Here is a 6,267-nt window from a genome sequence, read left to right as displayed (position 1 = left end):
TATTTAAGGAAATGTGTTTGTGGTATTTATAGTGGCACATAATAATGCACATGTGTGCACACTGCCTTGATATTGCCACCCAGAACAAAGCTCATTGTGCTCACTGATGAAAAAAATTAGAGGGAACAGGAACCAACCACACCCAAAGACTGAGAAGACCTCTTCCAGGAAGAAGGAGGAGCCAATCTCTGCACAAGCTTTTGGCACCAGGCATGATCTTGCAATCAATGCAGCTCTTGAGTGACAACCAGAGCTTGCCCTTCCCACAGGAGATATCGCCTCCTCCTCCCCCACCCGCCGGCCATCTGGAACCCCACTTCATGATCCCAGGAGGAGCAACAGCAACAGAAGATAGCAATAGCAATAGCACTTACATTTATATACCGCTCTATAGCTGGAAGCTCTCTAAGCGGTTTACAATGATTTAGCATATTGCCCCCCCCAAACTCTGGGTACTCATTTGACCGACCTTGGAAGGATGGAAGGCTGAGTCAACCTTGAGCCCCTGGTCAGGATCAAACTTGCAACCTTCTGGTTACAGGGCGGCAGTTTTACCACTGCGTCACCAGGGGCTCAGATGACGGCTGAGGTCCAGTACCAGTGAAGGAGTGTCTGTCTGGATATCCAGGGCCTCACTTCTCATTGGTCTACTCTGGAGCTGGTGGTAGCAGGCCCTGGTGCGGATCCATCTGTTTCAGGAAGAGGTGGGGCTTTCTGTTCTCCTTAGAAGCTTCTCCTTATGAGTTAGACATTCACTGGTGCAACTGGGGAAGTGTGAACTGCTTCTGAGCCAGCTCTAACCTTTGGTTGCAATCCCCTGCTCTTCCCCAATTTCTGCTCCACTACTTGGCCCTGTTCTTTCTGCCCACGATCTTCCCTCTAGCCTCTGACTGTGATCTTCAAGCCAGGCGCTCCCCCTGAGTTGTGCGCTGCCCAGGTTGCTGCCTTTGGGCCACAAGGATGGGCAAAGCCTTAATGATGTTCAAGGAATCCACACAGCAGAGAAAGGTTAAAAACAAAACCCACTTGAATTGTGGAAAGAGATTCAGCCTTGGGAGCAGGGTGGATTTGATTTAAATCAAACTGATTTAAATCACGATTTAAATCACGACTTAAATCACTAGCAGGGTGGATAAAAATCAATGATTTTTTTAAAAAAATCAAAAAAAATCGGATTTTTTTTATTTAAATCGAATTTTTTTTATTTAAATCGGATTTTTTTTATTTAAATCGGATTTTTTTTAAAAAAAATCATTGATTTTAATCCACCCTGCTAGTGATTTAAATTGTGATTTAAATCAGTTTGATTTAAATCAAATCTACCCTGCTTGGGAGATGCTTTTCTTGCAGAACCTGCACAGTGCTGAATGTAGGAAGTGGCCGTACACAAGTCAGAGTGTAGATCCATTGAGCTCAGGACTGTCTGTTGACTGGCAGAGACTCCCCAGGGTTTCAGGTGTGGAACTTTCTTTTTCCCAGCCCTACCTTGAAATGCTGCCAGTTAATTATATTTTAATGGCCATTAACTGACAGTCAGAAACTTGGTTTCTTAGACTTACCCGGGCAGCCCTCATGAGGGAGATGGAGAAATGGTGTTTATGTGCTTTCTCTCTCCGGAGTCCAAATATATCAGATAATTCCACCCTTCCCAGTCCATACAGCTTACAGTTACTTTTGGTTGGTGGACCAAAAGTTACTTTTGGTTGGTGAAATGAGGAGTATGGTGAAAAGAAAGCTGAGGGGGGAAATCAGGAGAGTCACTTCGCTCCAGAGTGCATGGAGCTTACTCAAAACCACAATACTAGAAGCCCAGTTAGACTGTATACCCAAAAGGAGGAAAGGTACCACTAAGTCCAGGAAGATGCCAGCATGGCTAACGGGTTCCGTCAAGGAAGCCATAAAAGGGAAGAAGACTTCCTTCCGAAATTGGAAGGCCTATCCAAATGAAGAGAACAGAAAGGAACACAAACTCTGGCAAAAGAAATGCAAGGTGACAATAAGGGAGGGAAAAAGAGAGTTTGAGGAAGATTTGGCCAAAAGTATCAAGGAGAATAACAAAAACTTCTTTAAGTACATCAGAAGCAGGAAACCTGCCAGGGAGGCAGTTGGACCATTAGACAATGAGGGAGTGAAAGGGATTATTAAGGAGGATATGGAGGTTGCAGAGAAGCTGAATGAGTTCTTTGCATCTGTCTTCACGGCAGAGGATACTGAGCATATACCTGTTCCTGAACCAGGCTTTTTAGGGATGGAGGCTAGAGAGCTGAGTCAGATAGAAGTGACAAGGGATGATGTTCTAGACTGTCTGGAAAAACTGAAAACTAACAAATCACCAGGGCCGGATGGCATCCATCCAAGAGTTCTCAAAGAACTCAAATGTGAAATTGCTGACCTCCTTGCTAAAATATTTAACTTATCCCTGAAATCGGGCTCTGTACCAGAGGACTGGAGAGTAGCAAATGTAACACCGATTTTCAAGAAGGGATCCAGGGGCGATCCGGGAAATTACAGGCCAGTTAGCCTAATGTCCGTTCCAGGCAAATTGATGGAAAGCATCCTCAAGAATAAAATTGTAAAGCACCTAGAAGAACAGGCCCTGCTGGGAGTGAGCCAGCATGGCTTCCGCAAAGGTCAATCTTGCCTCACCAACCTTTTGGACTTCTTCGAGAGTGTCAACGAGTGTGTGGATCAAGGTGATCCAGTTGACGTAGTCTACCTGGACTTCCAAAAAGCTTTTGACAGAGTTCCTCATCAAAGACTCCTGAGGAAACTTAGCAGTCATGGGATAAGGGGACAAGTACATGTGTGGATTGCTAACTGGTTGAAAGACAGGAAACAGAGGGTAGGTATAAATGGAGAGTTTTCACAATGGAGGGAAGTAAGAAGTGGGGTCCCCCAGGGATCTGTACTGGGACCGCTGCTTTTTAATTTATTCATAAATGATCTAGAAGTAGCGGTAAGCAGCGAGGTGGCCAAATTTGCAGATGATACCAAACTCTTCCGGGTAGTGAAATCTAAAACGGATTGTGAGCAGCTCCAAAAGGATCTCTCCAAACTGGGGGAGTGGGCGACAAAATGGCAAATGCGGTTCAATGTTAGCAAGTGTAAAGTGATGCAAATTGGGACAAAAAACCCCAACTTCAAGTCTATGCTGATTGGATCCAAACTGTCGGTGATGGACCAGGAGAGGGATCTTGGGGTTGTGGTGGACAGCTCGTTGAAAGTGTTGACTCAATGTGCAGCAGCTGTGAAAAAGGCAAATTCCATGCTAGGGATCATTAGAAAGGGGATTGAAAATAAAACGGCTAACATTATAATGCCCTTATACAGAACTATGGTGTGACCACACTTGGAGTACTGCGTACAATTCTGGTCACCACATCTTAAAAAGGACATTGTTGAACTGGAGAAGGTACAGAAGAGGGCAACCAAGATGATCAGGGACCTAGAGAACCTTTCTTATGAGGCAAGGCTACAACACCTGGGGCTTTTTAGTTTAGAAAAAAGACGACTGCAGGGAGACATGATAGAGGTCTATAAAATCATGCATGGTGTGGAGAAAGTGGAGAGAGAGAAATTCTTTTCCCTCTCACACAACACTAGAACCAGGGTTCACTCCATGAAATTGATTGCGAGGAGGTCTAGGACCAACAAACGGAAGTACTTTTTCACACAACGCCTGATTCACTTGTGGAACTCTCTGCCACAGGATGTGGTGACAGCCAACAACCTGGATGGCTTTAAGAGGGGTTTGGATGACTTCATGGAGGAGAGGTCTATCAATGGCTACTAGTCGGAGGGCTGTGGGCTACCTCCAGCCTCAAAGGCAGGATGCCTCTGAGAACCAGTTGCAGGGGAGTAATGGCAGGAGAGAGGGCACGCCCTCAACTCCTGTCTGTGGCTTCCAGCAGCATCTGGTGGGCCACTGTGCGAAACAGGATGCTGGACTAGATGAGCCTTGGGCCTGATCCAGCAGGGCTGTCCTTATGTTCTTATGACAGAAACTTCGTGTGCTGGCCTGTGGGTGTCCTAGAGGGAAGGTACTTTCCTGGACACTCCCTGGATGTCATGGTGTGCTGCTGTACCCAACTAGAATGGCAAGAGGCCAAGGATGTCTTAAGAATATTTATGCTAAACAAGTTGTTCTAGTAAGAACTAATCAGCTTACTTTCCTTTCACTGTTTCTACAACTGTATCAAATTTGGTTCAAACAGGTTACAGTACTCAAGTTAGTGCACTTGCCCCTCAAAAGTTCACATGTCCGCCATCTTGAATCAAGGTGGATGACATCATCACAAACTACACCATTGGGACATCTCTATGTGTCCAAACAGCTATAGCAAATTTGGTTCAAATCAGTTAGACTGTTCACAAGTTAGTGCACTTACACCTCAAAATTTTACGTTTCTGCCATCTTCATTTGGGTTGGATGACATTGTCACAATCTACACCGTTGAGGTGACCCTATGTGTCCCTACAGCAGTAGCAAAATTGGTTCAAATTAGTTAAGCAGGTCACAAGTTAGCCCACTTGTACCTCAAATGTTTGCATGTCTGCCATCTTGAATTGAGTTGGATGACATTGTCACAATCTACGCCTATGTGTGTCCCTATGTGTCCCTACAGCTGTAGCAAATTTGGTTCAAATCAGTTAAGCGGGTCACAAGTTAGCCCACTTGTGCCTCCAAAGTGTATGTGTCCACCATCTTGAATCGGGTTGGATGACATCATCACAAATTATGCTGTTGAGGTATCCCTGTGTGCCACTCGCTGCATCTGTATGCAATTTGGTTTAAGTTGCTTAGACAGTCCACAAATTAGCCTGCTTGCGCCTCAGATGTTCACTCGGCCACCATCTTGGATTGGAATGGATGACATCATCACACACCACGCTATTTGGGCATCCCTATGTGTCCCAGGATCTGTAGCAAATTTGGTTCAAATTGGTTAAGCGGTTCACGTTAGCCCACTTGCACATCAAAAGTTTATGTGTCTGCCATCTTGGATTGGGGAAGATGACATCATCACAAACTATGCTGTTGAAGTGTCCCTATGTGTCCCAACAGCTGTAGCAAATTTGGTTCATCACAGACTATGCTGTTGAAGTGTCCCTATGTGTCCCAACAGCTGTAGCAAACATTTCACAAGTTAGTCCACTTGCACCTCCAAAGTTTATGCATCTGCCATCTTGGATCATGGTGGATGGCATCATCACAAACTATGCCGTCGAGGTGTCCCTGTGTGTCACTCACTGCAACTGTATGCAATTTGGTTTAAATTGGTTAGGCAGTCCACAAATGAGCCCACTTGTGCCTCAGATGTTCATGTGGCTGCCATCTTGAATGGGAATGGATGACATCATCACATACCATACCATTTGGGCATCCCTATGTGTCCCTACAGCTGTAGCAAATTTGGTTCAAATCGGTTTAGTAAGACCATTTGTGACTCAAAAGTTTACACATCCGCCATCTTGGATTAGGGTGGATGACACCATCACAAATTATGCCTTTGAGGTGTCCTTGTGTGGCACTTACTGCCACTATATATAATTTGGTTTAAGTAGGTAAGATAGTCCACAAATTAGCCTGCTTGCACCTCAGATGTTCACACGGCCGCCATCTTGAACTGGAGTGGATGACATCATCACTCACTATGCCATTTGGGTATCCCTATGTGTCCCTGCGGCTGTAGCAAACATGGTTCAAATTGGTTAAGTGGTTCACATTGCATGGTCAATATTTGCACAATATAACTGGAAAATCAAACATCACCAAGACCTGGCAATGGCTTAATGGAGTTCAAATCCCCATTCAGCCATGATACTAGCTGGGTGACTCTGGGCCAGTCACTTCTCTCCCAGCTTAACCGACTCCACAGGGTTGTTGTGAGGAGAACACAAGAACTCTGGGCTCCTTGAAGGGAGAGCGGGATATAAAAAATGTGAATGTTGCTGCTTGCTGGCAGATAGCAGCTGGGGAAGCAGAAGCAGAGGCGTAACTAGGGAAAACGGCGCCCGGGGCAAGCACTGAAATTGCGCCCCCCCCCCCGCCGCGCGCCCCCCACCCCCCCTGGAAATATGGAATTGTGTCACAGCCATAGTCAAATGTGGGTTGTGGGCTGCATCCGTGCAAGTATACTGGGACAGGAAAAAGGAAACATGAAGCTACAAGGCTCTTTAGAAATATATATTTTGAAGAAATGTCTTGCACCCCAACAGCCTAAGTTTGCAGTCCTCATGGCCAGAAAATAAATGCTTTTAAACATA

The sequence above is a fragment of the Hemicordylus capensis genome, chromosome 2, assembly GCF_027244095.1.
Source record: "Hemicordylus capensis ecotype Gifberg chromosome 2, rHemCap1.1.pri, whole genome shotgun sequence".
NCBI lineage: Eukaryota > Metazoa > Chordata > Lepidosauria > Squamata > Cordylidae > Hemicordylus > Hemicordylus capensis.
Note: the sequence above shows the minus strand (reverse complement) of the source record.